Genomic DNA, 15,132 nt, shown 5'->3' on the forward strand with positions numbered 1-15,132 from the left:
TCTGAGTCCAGAGCCTCTCCTGACGCACCGCACTAACCTGCTGTCTGAGGGGCTTCGACAGGACCTGAGGAAGACCGCTTGCTGTTCGTTTGTTTTACAATGTTCATCTAACACATTTAGCAGGTCTGGCCAAGTATGATGCAATGCTACAGGAAGTCGAACGAATAAAAGCTTCCAAGATTAAAAAAAAAAAAAGATAATACACCTTTAACTGTTTGAAACGACTACTGACTACAGAAAAAATAACTGTCACAGAATTTTCTAGCATACATAGAAGTAAAACATATGCCAAAAGCACTAGGAGCGGGCGGTGCCTAAGGACCCGCTGCATACGGCCCTCACGTTTTTGTGAGGTACAAGAATATTTTTAAGGTAGACTATAAGTTAAACATGCATATTTAATCTCTAGAGGAACCACTAAAAAATAACAAAAAGGAAGAACTAAAAAGTCAGCAGAAGAAATAAAATGGAATTTTAAAAAACCTGATTTACCTAAAATAAAGGGAGGAAAGAAGGAACAGAGAAACAGATGGGGAAAAAAATCAAAAGTCAAGATGGTAGATTTAAATCCGAATACTCCGATAGCTGCAGTGAATGTGAACGGACTTAATAGTCCAACTGAACAGCAGAGACCGGAAAAATCCTAGAGACTGGCATGAGAGACGTCCCCTTGAAACAACAGTAAGCTGAACACCTGAAACTCAGCAAAAACTCCCAAACCGCACACCGGCCCGTCTGCGCCTAAGCGCTACCGCAGGCCAGAACCCGAGTGGCTGCCTCTCCCAGCCCAGCTCCCCGCGGGAGGAGGGCGAGGGGAGAAGGGGCGGGAGTTCCCTGAGCAGCCCTGCCACTCATCGGGGCAGGAAGCAGAGAAGCGGGACGGGACAGCCGAAGAACAGTTGAATTTTACCGGCCGCGGCCGCAAAACCGAGGCTGAGCCGCAGCCCCCAACTCCCAGCCCAGAGGGCCCCTGCCCCCATACCCTCTGAGACCAATCACTGCGGAGCCCCAGGGGAATCTGAGCGAACGCTGCCGAGCCAGTCGCTGACTCTGACAGGGACTGAGACTGAGGGTAGCGAGCGGGATTGACTACAAGAAAAATTAAAAAGCATTATTAAGACTTTATATAAAGCAGGGATCCAAGAGGCTTAGACGCCACCTACTGGAAACCAAAAGAAAACGCCTTCTTTGCGACAGGCTGAAGAGAAACCTTTATATAATAAATGTTCTTTCTGGAAGAACAACAGAATACACTTCCAATAATGCCCAGGCGGAGAAATAGTCCATTAAACATCATGGACAACCAAGGTGACAAGGCATCTCGGAAAGAAAGAGAAAAATCTCCAGAAAATAAACTTACAGACATAGAAATATGCGACTTAAGTGACAGAATTCAGGATGATACTTCTGAAAAAAAAACTCAGTGAGATCCAAAACAACTCAAATCAACAATTTCAGGAATTGAAAAAACCACTAGATGAGAAGAATGAGTTCTTTAGCAAGGACATTGAAACCCTCCAGAAGAACCGAATAGACATTCTGGAGATGAAGAACACACTGCAAGAGCTGACAAATGAAATGACAAGCTTGGGAAATAGAGTTGACCAAGTGGAGGAAAGGGTCAGTGATATCGAAGATGGAAACCCAGAAATAAATCAGAAGGAAGAACAGAGAAACCGAAGAATGAAAAATAATGAAAGAAATACAAGAACTAGCTGATGCCATCGGGAGAGGAAACAGAAGAATAATGGGACTTCTCGAAGGGGAGGAAAAGGAGCAGGGACTAGAAAGCTTTTTCAGACAAACAGCTGATGAGAATTTCCCAAATCTAAGGAATGAGCTGGAGCTTGGAATTCGAGAAGTCAATAGAACACCCAATTTTCTCAACCCAAAAAGGCCTTCACCAAGACACATCATCAACAACAAAGACAGAATTCTCAGGGCAGCCAGGGAAAAGACGACAGTGACCTACAAAGGAAAACCCATTAGATTATCGTCTGACTTCTCAACACAAACCTTACAAGCCAGAAAGGAGTGGAATCAAATATTCAAACTATTAAACAAAAGGAACTACCAGCCCAAAATCATGTATCCCGCTAAGCTCTCCTTTACATATGAAGGAGAAATAAAGACCTTTCCAGACATATAAACGGTAGAGACCAACATCACTAGTCATTAAGAAAATGCAAATGCACTGCTTGGAATCCATAGCGATGACTATTACAGAAACGCACGCGCACACTCGCACACGCACACGCACGCGCGCAGAGACAGGCGTTCGGGAGAACGTGGAGGGACTGCAACCCTCGTCTGCTGCTGGGAGGCACGCACAGAGGTGCGGCCGCAGTCGAAAGCCACTGTAAAAAATGGTATGGTGGTTTCTCAAAAACTTAAACACAGAATTACTCTGACCCAGCAATTCTACTTCTGGGCATATACCCAGGAGAGCTGAAAACAGGGTCTTAGATATTTACGCATCTATGTTCACAGCAGCATTAATTACAATGGCTGAAACGCGGACCGTGTCCATTGACTGACAGATGAATAAACAAGATGTGGCATGTACATCCAGTGGAATATTATTTAGCTTTAAAAAGAAAATTCTGATACATGTTACACCATGGATGAACCCTGAAGACATTATACTGAGCGAAATAAGCCACACGGAAAAGGTCAAGTACTGCATGATGCCACTTGCGAGGTCTCTAAAAACTCATAGAGACAGAAAATAGTTTGGTGGTTACGGGGGGGAGGGGCAGGGGCGGGCAGGGTAGAATGGGGAGTTAGCATTTAAGGGGGACGGAGTTTTAGTTTAGGGAGATCAGAAACTTCTGGAGATGAATGACGGCGATAGCTGCACACCGCTGTAAACATACTTAATGCCACTAAGACTCACACTTATACGTGGTTAAAGTGAAACCTGTGTTATGCATACTTTACCACAATAAAGACAATTTTGAAAAAATAAAATCACATAATACATATAAACTTACTGTCTCAATAAATGTTCTTATAGTTATAAAAAAACAAGTAGAGCTTGTCAGATCAGATAAAAAGACTCAGTGATTAGTTCTTTATAAGAAACGAGCTTCACCTATAAAGATGTGGCCAGCCGGGAGGCGCAGGAGAGGCAGTGCCCACCACACTGCGCGTGAGAACGCTCCCGCACAGACAGCGACAGCGGGCAGAGGGTTCGCGAAGAGCACTGCCTTCGATGAAAGGCAGCGTGCACGACGCTAACGGGGGGCCATCGGGAAGATGAATCAATCTTAAGGGTGTATGCACTTGATAAAAAGGCCTCCAAATACATGAAGAATAAATTGGCAAAACTGAAAAGGAAAAGACAAACCCACAGCCGTGGCTGGAGCCTTTAATATCCTTCTTTCAATAACTGATTGAACAATGCACAAAAAATTAGTAATGACATGAAAAGGTTGGGCACTATTATCAACTAACTCAACTGATAATTATAGAACATGACACTCGACAAAAGTGGAATACACGTTTTCTTTAAAATAATTAATGATGAATTCCAAAGGTTCAAAATCATTCAGAGTATAGTCTCTGACTGTAATGGAATTATATTAGAAATCAATAATAGAAGCTATTTAGAAAACCTCCGAATATTTGGAAATTAAACAACGGACTTCTTAAATAACTCATGGATCAAACAAAGGAAAATTTAAAATATTTTTAACAGAAAGGTAACAAAGTGCAACATACCAGATTTTGTGTAAGAAGCTAAAAGAATGCTCAGAAGGAAATGTATAGTTTTAAATGCCTATGTAAGAAGACAAGTGTAAAATCATCGACTATGCTTCCAGAAAAGAGCAAATTAAACCCAAACTAGGAAACACTAAAAATAAGAGTGGGAATGAATGAAGTAGAAAATGGACAAAAATTAGAGATTATAAGCAAAGTCAAAAGTTGGGCCTTTGAAAAGATAAATAAAATTGATAAACATCTGGCAGAAATAGTCAATAAAAAAGCCAACACAAAGGATCTGTATCAGAAACGAAAGGGGAAGCTATCACCATAAATCCTACAAACATGGCGGGTGGTGGGTCAATATTACAAACAACTTTATGCCGACAGATGCAGCAACTCGGATGAAATGGTCAAGTTTATTTAAAGATACAAATTACCAAAAATGACACAGGATGAAGCAGAAAATCTGAATAGCCTTATATCCATTAAAGAAACTGAATTCCTAATTTTAAAACTTCTCAGAAAGAAAATGAAGACCCCAGATAGCTTCACTGGTGAAGTCTATCAGACATTTAAGGAAGGAATACTGATACTACACACAGTCTTTCGGTAAGTAGAACGTGTCTCAATTCATTTATAAGGCCAGCAAGTGAGACTCAAAGATAGGTAGGCCAGGGTATAAGGACATTACAAGGGAAAAGACAGTCTAAGATCCCTCATGAACACAGATTCAAAACTCTTCACAAAATGTCAGCGAACTGCATACAGTAAAATATAAAAAGGGATAGAATACAATCAAATGAGTTTTTTCCAAGAACACAAGACTGACTTGACATCCAAAAACCAGTCACTGTAATCCATCCCCTTAATAGCTTAAAGGAGAAAAAAATTATATGACCGTTCAAGCAGATGCAAAACAAGCATCTGACAAAATGTCAAGCCCACTCATGGTTAAAAAAAAAAATCTCTCAGCAAACTAAAAGCAGACGGAAATACCCTTAACTCGATAAAAGATGTCTATAAAAAACCTACAGCCACCACCAGACTGACAGTGAACCGCTGCTCACTCCCCCTAAAGACTTCACCACTCTGCTCAACACTGTCTGTAGGTCCTGGTCAGTGTGACAACAAAACAAAAGCCACAAAGTTTAGAAAGAAGTGAAACTGCCTCTGCGTAGGTGGCATGATTGTTTACAAGAAAAGTCCTAAGAAATCTACAAAGAAAACAAAAATCCTACTACAATTTATAAGCAAATTTAACAATGTTCCAAGAATATAGAGTCAACATATAAAACCAATTGTTATTTCTATATACTAGCAACAAATAATTGGAAAATGAAACAAATAAATATCATTTACGATGGCATTCAAAACATAATTCGTTTGTGGGGACAAATTTAATTAAAAATGTGTAATTTTTGTACACTAAAAACTATAAAACACTGCTGGGAGAAATTCAAGATCCAAATAATGGAAAGACACTGACGTAAGGTAAAACATATATATATATATATAATGGGTGTACCTATTAATCCACGTCCATAGGTCAGAGGACTCAATTTTATTAAGATGCAAATTATCCCCAAATCGATCTAAGATTTACTGCAATCCCAATCAAAATTATAGCAGGCTTTTTTTTTTTGAGGAACTGACAAGCCGAATCTAAAATTTATATGAAAATGCAAAGGGCCCAAAATAGACAAAGCAATTTTCAAAACAAGGACAGAGCAGAAGAGTTACTGTAAAGCCTGAAGTGAGCTGGCGATGGGAGAGCAGGCAGAGGAGACCCTCGAGAAAACAGTCAAACGACTTTTGACCACAAGCCAAAGCAATTCAATGGGGAAAAAGATTTTCAGCAAATAGTGCCAGGACAACTACTCACGTGGAACAAAATGGAGCCTAGACTCAAATCATATGAAAAGTCAATCAGAGATGGATCATGAAGGTTCATAGAAAACTGAACCTATGAAGTTTCTGGGAGAAAAATACAGGAGAATCTCTTCGTGACTTTCAGCTGGGGAAAGTCTTTTAGATAGAACACAGAAAGCACAAAACAATAAGCTGAACTTTGTCAATATTAAAGACTTCTGCTCATCAAAATACACCACTATGATGGATATGGGACTCTGCATTTGTTGAAACCCACAAAACTATATATACATCAGAAAGAGTAAACTTCCAGGTATGAAAAAGTCCCACATCAACCTGAGGGTCAAGTGCCTGAGGCCGGAATGCTGAATCCAGCTGAGCTACACACCTGTGACAGCAGTGCGCCGAGGCAGGTAGGGGAAGGGGCTGACTTCGCTCCCTCTGGGAAATGGTGCTTTGACTGGAAACTGTAAAATTAAAGACACAAATAAACATATATAAACACTGTACTCCAGCTGGTGAATCTGTTTCTCACAGGGGCACAGACACGATGGGCAATTCGAAAACTGCTTTATATGGACACTGGGGTTGGACCAGTACGAAAGTGGACCGCAGGTTGAGGGGCCCAGGTTCCCCTGTGGGCCTGGGTAGGTCCCAGACCACAGGTTAGACTCACAGCTGAACAGACGCGTGTCCCCTAGCTCTGTCTGCTGAGAGGACCTCGGCCGTGACCCCACCCCCACCTCAGCAGTGCCACACCCATGCCCGGACCACGGGCTCTAAGTGTCATTCTCCAACAGAAGACACCAGGGCTCCTGGGAGAAGCGGCTGGTCCCAGAGGCCAGGCAGGGACGTGGGATGAACCCGGAGCACCTGGTGGAAAGTCAGGAGTGCTCCACAAACAGGGCGGGGCACATCCCAGGGTCACGGGAGCCAAGCGCAAGGGCTCCCGATGGCCAAGGCCAGAGCGTGTGAGCCGCAGAATCAACAGTGCTCTCCCCATCACGTCGTGGTCTCTGCCAACAGCACGCACGCAGACGGACACACGTCAGCCGTCACGCAGTCGCCACGTGGAGAGAGGCCCAGACAGGATTCCAGGACAGGGGACCCCGGAGGCAGAGCTTCAGCCCACCCCCTGGGGGGCTGCCTCAGTGACTGGCTGTCAGAGAAGACGGGGGGCACAGGGCAAGGAGCATCCCTACAGGGGAGCTGCTGGCGACACCACCAGAACCAGGTGACCCAGGCCCACCTCCCATGACGTCGAGCGGACGGCAGGTACAGCGATACGTGACGAGAGGGCCACCTCACCTCTGGGGTGCGCTTTCCAAAACCCCACACCCCAGTTCACCCCAAGAACACACGCCAGACGAGCCCCAAGTGACGGACACTGCACGAAACACCCGAGCAGTTTCGAAACAGTCAAGGCCGCGGAAAACAGGAGCGACTGAGACCGTCACAGGCCGGAGGGGACCAGGGAGATGGGGTGTCAGCGGGCTGGTCCGTCAGCATCTGGGGTTCAGGTGGGCTGCCCTGTCGCTCCCACCGCTGAGCACCGCCCGGAGGGCCGGCCGCTTTCTAAGTCAGCGAAGGGGGCCAGTGAGGAAACGCGCTCGGGAGAAACGAACTCCTGAGGCCCGACGAACACGTGCTTCTCAACCTGAAAATCCTGTCACGCCGGAGAGAAAACAAATGCCGCAAACAATCTGACTGGCTGTAAAGGAAACGTCCCCGTCTGTCGCCATACACGACACTCACTGCCCATGCTCTGCGGTCTCAGCACACCTGAGGGGTGTGGACCAGCTGTGGACCCCTGCAGCCTCCCGCTGGGTTCTGCGTGCTGGGACACCCCTCGAAGGCATCCTTTGTCTTGGGGATGCGAAGTTCTCAGTGCTATGGTGACCAGAGGTCCTTACAGCTTACCTTGGAGGACTGGGGTGATGTAAGGACTGGCCCGAGGGGCTTTGGGGTCCTGGTGATCACCCATCAAGACATCCTTTTGCTCTGCTTTACCGAGGAATGAGTGGGGGCAGAGGAGGGGGTGTGCACATGCCAGAAAAGCAGCTTTCTGGATAATCCAGATTTCATTTCCTTCTACGGGCTTCTAAAGACAGTGTGGCCATTAAGATCCTGGCAGAACACAGGCTGCTGTGCGGTGACTCTTGGCCGGGGAGCGGGAACCGGAACAATCCAGCTGCGCTATTAACTTCTCCAGCCCAGGGCTCCTGGACCAGCCCCACGGGCCTCTCCCCGGGCCGCTGGTTAAAACCAAGAGCAAGACAAAGACCAGGTCTGCTGACCCCCAATACTGTAGGAAGACTAAGGACAACGCCACACAAAACATGGGCAAAGTTTGACACCTTCGAATTTGACAGAACGAGGCAGTTAAAAATTCAGTCACGTTTTTGTTTGTTTGCTTGTTTTTGTGGGAGAAGCTGCATTTGCCAAAACGCTACTCTTTGAAATGCAGTCAGAATCGTATCCAAACCACCTGGTCTCAAGCACACAAACTAAAACTTCTACTAAATTGTTACGGCGACAATACACAATCGCCATGGTGAAAACTTACACTGAGACTAAACCTTGACTGTTACGTGGGGATAAACCGACTAACCTAAACCTGGAAACCTCAAGGGAAAAAGCCCGTCAGGTCACGGACAGTCCAGCGCGGCCCGACCTCACCCCGCGCGCCGCCCTAGCGGGGAGTCGGCACCCACCGTCCGGCCTGGCGCCCTCCGAAGGCCCGGGGACCGCGTGGCCTTCTAGAGCTTCGGGGCTCGAGGAGGGGCGTCCTAGGTCCAGTTACGGGGGCTCCCTTAGCTCATGACACCGGGGGAGGTTCGGCCGCCCCGGTACCCCGCGGACCTTTGTCCAGCTTCCGCGCCCTGCTCCCGCCGCCGCGGCCGAGACTATCAGCCCAAGCGTCCGCGCCCCCCGGGGCCCATGGCCCGACCAACGGCCCAACCTCCTCGCTCCCGCCCCTCACTCACCGCGGCTCCCTCCGCGTTCCTCTTTCGTACCCCCCGCCCTCCAGGCGGTCGCGCCGCACTCCCTGGGACTTGTAGTCTCTCCGCTGCCGCAGCCCGGGTTCCAGGGCGCGCGACTCCCAGCGCAAAACTACAACTCCCAGCAGCGCCTGCGAGAGGCCGCTCTCGCCAGGTGCCTTTCGTCACAGGGTTCTCGCGAGGCTGTGGGAGGAGCGCGCGAAGCGATCTGGGAAGTGCAGTCTAGGGCGCCTCGGTCACGGCCTCCGGGCCTTGGACTATACTCCCCAGGATTCCTGGCGCCCGGACCGCCTCTGGGTTGCTAGGAGACCGCAGAGCCCCCGCCGGGGCGGGCCAGCAGGTGCGGGCCAGCAGGTGCGGGCATCCACAGGCCGCTTTCTGGATGGCGGGCGCATCCTCCCTGGGAAACCCGGGTGTCCGTACTTCACCCCACCTGCTGTCCGCATGTCGCTCCATCTGAGAGGGAGTTCCAGGGTCACTGGGGTTCGCCCCACGCCCCCCGACCTCGTTAGCCAAGGCTGCGGCGAAATTAAGACCGCAGGTCTGCCCGCCCAGGCGACGATGGCGTTGGAGGTCTTGTCTTTTGGTTTTAGGCGTTTCATAATTATGCTTTCTGCAAAATCTAGATTTCTTCCCCCAGGTTGAGCGGGGGCACTCAAGACCTTTCGGACCGCTGCCGCTGGCCCTCTGGATGGGAGGCCAGCACTGTGTCCCAGGGGAGGGCTGGGCAGCAATGTTTACTCTGTGCTATTCCTGATGTGAAGCCCTAGGAAGAAATCTTCGTTCTTGAGCTGTCCTGCAGACCGCTCTGCCACCTCTGAGACCTCAGGCAGCTTTCTCCCTTTTGTGGGTCAGGATCTTTCAACTTTCCTTGGGCACACAGAGCTGGCCGCCCCGCCCCCCCCAACCCCCCCAGGGAAGGGATGTACCAAGGAACTTCGAGGAGGAAAGAGAATGAGACCTCTGCCCTTTTCGTGTCCTTGATGGTAGGGAGGGCCCGCAGAGCACAGCAGGCAGGAAAGGCCGGTGAGTGTGCCCAAGGGGATGTCAGGTCAACGAGAGGTGCTGCTTTCTGAGCCATTGGGCAGGAGCCAATTGTCCTCACAAGCCACCGCTTTGAGCACTGTGTCTGGGCCAGTGAGTCTGAACAGAGAGATCTGTGACCAGGAAGGACAGCCACAGCCATGCGTGGGTGCGGAGCCCCCGGGCGGAGGTCACGTAGGGACTTGGCTTTTCAGGTCTCTGCTGCACTTCCGTGAATATGAGTAGAGGGGAGACAGACAGGTGTGACCGCGGCTTCTCTGAGCTGCTGAAGCTGGTTGGACTGGTTACTCTTCCCAGTAAAGCTCCAGCCCAGGGACTCAGGGTAGGGAGAGCCTGTGAGTGCTACCATAGTCAGTGCCAAGGACTTGGGGTCTAAGTGACAGGACCATCTGGCATCCTGAGCTGGCTCTGTCCCAACAGGCTGACACCGAAGCAGGCAGGGTTTCCGCATGTGTGGTCTCAGGCTCTGCCTCTGTGCCACCTTAGAGAAAAACGCACACAACTGTGCGTGCTCCGCAGCTCTCATAACTTCCCGGTAAACAGTTGCGTGTGAGCTAATAAAAGGGTTTGCACCCTGTCAGCGTCCCTGAGGTCATCTGGGTGAGAGCTGGGTGCGGGTTAGGGCCAGGAGCTGTGGGTGTGCCAGGCCAAGGGTGCCACAGGACGGCCGACACCAGCCCATCCAGCCCCAAGGCTCCCGGCTCTGGGATGCCCACTCCGCCTTTTCCCCCCGAGTCCTGGGGGTTCTCTCCCCCTTTTAGATTCCTTCTCAGGACATCCGCACCAAGCGTGAATGTCCAGGGTTTTCCCTGCGGCCCAAGGCTATCTTCCCAGCAGCAGTACTGGGGACCAAGTCGTGTTTGTGTCCTCTCTTCTGGAGGACAGGTTTGCTGAGCTGCTTTGATTGGAAGCAGGAGGCTGGACCCCAAAGTGCTCCTCGGGGCTTCTGGCAGGAGTCCACGTTATCTCCAGGTCTGGCCTTGGAATGACACTGTGTTTCGTCCATGGGAAACTTGGACGTAAAGGCCCAGGATCGAGGCGATCACAGAATGGTGTGTTTTCAGAATGGTGTGTCTTGACGGAGATTATAAAAACGTTTGAGAACTAAATTGTGCCTGGGGTTGTGACAGTTTATGTGAGTCAGCGTGACAAAGAGGCACCTGGGCCCCGACCAGCCAGGACGCCTGAGAAGCAGACCTGCTTCGAGTCCCTCTGCGCTGAAGTGCTTGCTTTGCTGTCCGCTCGCGGCTCTGGTCCCTGCACCTGCCCATGCGGCTGCGTCTCCACTTCCTGGGTGGTTCTGAAGGACAGTGGGCACAGTGGTCCCCAGCGTTGTGTTATCACTAAGGCTGATGGTTTCGGCCTCATCTCCCCAAAGTCAGTGCGTCCATTCACAATAAATCATTTAATATCGGAGGGTGACATTTCCTTTCTGAGGCTTCTCAGAAATGTCAACTATGGGCCCCCTGAAAACGCCACCAAAGACAGTGCTGAGTGTGTCCTTGACTGCGTCCTTGCAGAGTACTAGACCGGGGTGGGGGAACTGGAGGTTTGGGGTGTCCAATGAAGAGGAGGCTTGGTTAGGCTTGGGTGAGGGTCCTGGGTGCTAGCTTAGGGCCGGTGGACACAGCAAGGCAAAGGTCCTGAGGAGCAAAGAGCAAAGAGCCTTTTCGTGGGATCTGTCGAAAGCCTAGGATGCAGATTTTCTTCTGTAAAGTTCTTGCCATGAGCATTAAAGTTATCTGCAACTTTTATCTTTCTAGGCAGAATTTAGTCAGAGTTTTGTATAACCAGTGGCCCCCTGTGCTTGAAGGCCTGTTCGTCCCCCCCACACCCCTCTCCAGTCTCCGTGCATTGAGGAAGGTCGGTCCACACCTACTCGGCTGAGAGGGTTTTTGATTTTTGGTTTTGTTTCTAGTCAGGAATGGATGCTCGTTTTGTCAGATGCTTTTTGAAAAAGTCTGTGGAGATGGCCGTGTGGTTTTCCTCTTTCAGTTTGCGCAGTGAACTAGCCTGACCACCTAGCCCACCCCTCACTCGCCTGTAGACCGCACCTGGTGCTTTCACGCATTGCTGTGCCTGGGTTGTTAAACCTTCCCAGTTAAGAACTGACTTGCTAAGAATGTCTGTGTCTGTGCGGTGAGGGACACTGGCGGATGGTTTTTCTGCGATGCTGGCGAGCGTTCTGTCACGCCCCCGACCTGTCCCCCATCCTCCCCCCGCGTGGCCGGCGAGCCACCCGCACAGGGCCCTGCCTCTGCCTCGTTGTTTGCTGGCATCCGTAGTCGGGAGCTGGATTTTTCTTCATGAGAAGGGTTTTGGCTGTGCACCCCACTCTCCCAGTGAGGTTACCCATTTTGGGGTGCACTTGGGCAGTCTTCGGGGGTGGCCAGCCGTGGTTCCACTTCGCCGGAGCGGGGCAGCTCCGAATCCGCAGACGTTCTCGGGCTTTGCTCCCGGCGGCACTCTGGCCGCAGGGAACCGGTCTGGTCCGTCTCGCTCTTTCTTTTAAGCTTTGCGGGTGGCTCTGGAGCGGTGCTCATTCGGAGCGGGTGGTCCCCACGACCCAGCGTTCTCCGCAGTGTCCCGCAGCTCGGTGGGCCCGGGGCTCAGTGCTGCGCCCGGGGCCCAGTGCCGCACCGTCCACACGCACTCCAGCCCCGCGGAGTCTTGGCTTGGCCAGCACCCTGGGGATGCCCTCGGGACTCTCGTTCTGGGTCCCGGTGGCCTGGAGCCATCATCGCCCTCCTTGGGTTCGGTGAAACAGGCGCTGGTAGCCCCACAGGCCTCGGAGCGGGCCCTGCGCTGGCATTTCTGGGCCTCAGTGCTGCTGGTCACCGCGGGGCCAGTCACGGTGCGGGGCCAGGACAGATGGTCCCACCGAACCCCTGGGGACCGGAGCCCAAGCAGACTGGCACGCCCCACTTCTCTGCCACTTTTACTTCTCCCTTTCTGACCAGGTGGGGCGCCCACGAACAAACGCGCGGGTGTAAGTGGCCAGGCGCTGATGTGGCACTGCGCGATGCGACCCCGCTGCGACCTCACTGCGTCTCCTGTGCTGCTACGTGTCCCGCCGAGGGGACACCGCCTCCCGCATCCTCCTTCCTTTGGGGTGGCTCTCTGGGGACACGGTCCGGCAGAAGCGACCAGTCGGAGTGGTGCCCGGGCGTCCCAGAGGGGGAGCCCGCCCTCGACGTCGGGGTCCCCGCAGTGGAGGGTTAGGCCGCGGCTGGATTCCGGGCGGCGGGGGCGGGGCAGGTGCCGCATGGCGCCACCTGGTGGCCGGCGCTCGGCTGCAGCTGCGACGCTGGGGCCTGGCGCCTCTGCCCAGCTCGCTGGTCCGCGGTCCAGGGGCCCGGCTGTTCCCGGCGGGACACTTGTCCCGTTCTGTGCCTGGCTCAGATAGCTAGGCCACCGCCCGGGAAAGCTGGGGGTGCGATGTGCCCTGTGAACCCCCAGGGCCTGCAGAGCTGGAGGAGGTGACTACAGGGTGGCAAGCGGACCTGCCCAGCGACCTGCCCACGTCTGTGGGTCAAGGGGCTGCCGCCCCACCCCAGGGAGATGGTGTGGGAGAGTCACGACGAGGGTTTCTGTGTTGCAGTGGAACCAGCACACGTTTCCTAAGGCCTGAGAGCTCATCCTCCTGCGAGAGGTCAGCCTTGCCACCGAATCGTTGTCCAGGCAAAGCTACTTAGAGTTGATGTTCTAAGGTTAAACCCTGTTAAACTTCCATGCAGCATTATGAACTTTAAGAGAACTTTTAGAATAAGCTATGTATAAGTTTAACGAATCTGGGAGTCCACTTGTTATTTAATTGAGAAGAATTTGTTAATTCAGACAAAGTTTGAAAGGAAATAGAATGCCTTTTATTTGTAAATACAGTTTAAAATATCTGAAGAGACACGGAGAGACGTTTTGTTGAGGGACGTGTTCGGATGGCAGAGAAGCAAGTGCCAAGGCACCCAGCGTCATCGCCGTCAGGGAGCTGTTACCTCAAACCCCAGTGCGTCCATCGGCCAGGAGGCCGAGTGCCGAGGAGGCCGCAGAGAGCTGGGCGTCTCACCCGTGGCCTGTGGGAAATGAAATATGACAGACACCGGAGGCCGTGCGACAGTGTCTTCAAAAGTGGAACATGCACTTACCATGCCACCTGGCGGTCACGTTCCTGGGCATGTGTCCCACAGAAATGACCACTTACGTTCGCGTGAAAACCCGTTCACAGTTAGTAACAGCTTTATTTATAATGGTCTGAATTGGGAACGAGCAAAATGTCCCTCAGCAGGTGGACAGGTAACCCGGCTGTGGTTGGGCCAACCAGGGAAGTCAGCATGAGCAGGTCTCAGAAGCATTTGCTGCATGAAGATGTCCAGTTTCAGAAGGTCACCTGCGGTGCAATTCCACTTGTCTAACCCTCTGGAGATGACAGTGTGTGGACATGGAGGACAGGGGTCAGGGATGGCGGGGCCACTGGAGGGGCAGCAGGAGAGGGTGCTTCTGCCGCAGGACCCTGCGTCTTGATTTCAGGGCGGCCTCTGGAATCACAAGGGTCGCGATGGCGGAACTGAACGCAGTGGATGGACGCCATGAGTTTGGGGCGATGGCACCGACAGGGGAGACCAGGCACGGCCCCCGACTGCCTGAGGTCTGCTCGTCCGGCGTCCCTGCGGCTTGTCCGCCTCGGTCTGGCCCCATGTCAGTGGTGGGTCTTTGGTTTCTGTCCTGAAACCCAGTGACGTTTCTCATGCTTGGCTTTGTCCTACAGTGTGGCTGTCTGTGCAATGGGATTATAGCCGCTGATACTCCAAGCCCCAGGATGAGGGGGCCCCACGGGCCAGCTGCACTCAGCCGGGCACACCCCACAGGAGCCTCCACCCCACAGGCCACCCCAGGGGCTCCAGCGGCCGGTAGAGGCATGCCTGAGCTCGAGCTCATTGCTGCCCGCTGCCACGGCTGGGACCTGGAGCCTGGGCTACGGGGAACGTGCCAGACTCTGTGCATGGAGCCGATTCACGGAGCTGATTCTGTCTCTCCCTCCACCCACCCCGCAGGGCTGCCTGGCAGTCAGGTGACCTCGTTAGCTCTTCCCAGAGGGTGGCACGGGGAGGCCCAATTACCAGCTACCTCATAAGCATTTGAAGGTGGCCTTAATTGCTGTGTTGGCTCCGCCCCACCCCACCGCCCCACCCAGCCCCTTGCTGGGGCTGTGGCTGCATGGCCAGTGTCTGTGGCCAGCGTCTGTGTGAGCTGAGTCCCCCTTCAGGTACGGGAAAGGCCCCCTGCCTCACCTCGCTGCCTCTGTCCTCACTTGAGGCGAACAGAAGTGTGACTAGGTCTGTGGGGTGGGGGGGCACCCCAAGCCCCCTGGAGCTGAGGGTCTCCCTAGTCAACCGCAGGGCTGGGGGTACAGGGCCTAGGGGCCCAAGCTGAGCCCACGTGGCCTTGCTGGGACCTCTCAGCCTCACAGAGAAGCCAGTCCCCTGTCTGACCAGCCGACCCGAGGGCTGCCAGG

General features: G+C 52.2%; 1 long non-coding RNA gene across 2 annotated transcripts in view; it reads right to left on the reverse strand.

The window, feature by feature from the left end:
* Positions 1-8,557, reverse strand: part of LOC111730358 — an 11,178-nt gene extending 2,621 nt beyond the window's left edge. For both annotated transcript variants that reach the window (XR_002776647.1, XR_002776648.1), the window contains exons 1-3: positions 8,292-8,557; positions 5,966-6,044; positions 38-171 (exon numbers count right to left, since the gene is read on the reverse strand). This is a non-coding gene — a long non-coding RNA (uncharacterized LOC111730358). The remainder of the gene's footprint in view (positions 1-37; positions 172-5,965; positions 6,045-8,291) is intronic.
* Positions 8,558-15,132: the final 6,575 nt, after the last annotated feature.

This window comes from Pteropus vampyrus, unplaced genomic scaffold (assembly GCF_000151845.1).
Source record: "Pteropus vampyrus isolate Shadow unplaced genomic scaffold, Pvam_2.0 Scaffold309, whole genome shotgun sequence".
Lineage (NCBI taxonomy): Eukaryota > Metazoa > Chordata > Mammalia > Chiroptera > Pteropodidae > Pteropus > Pteropus vampyrus.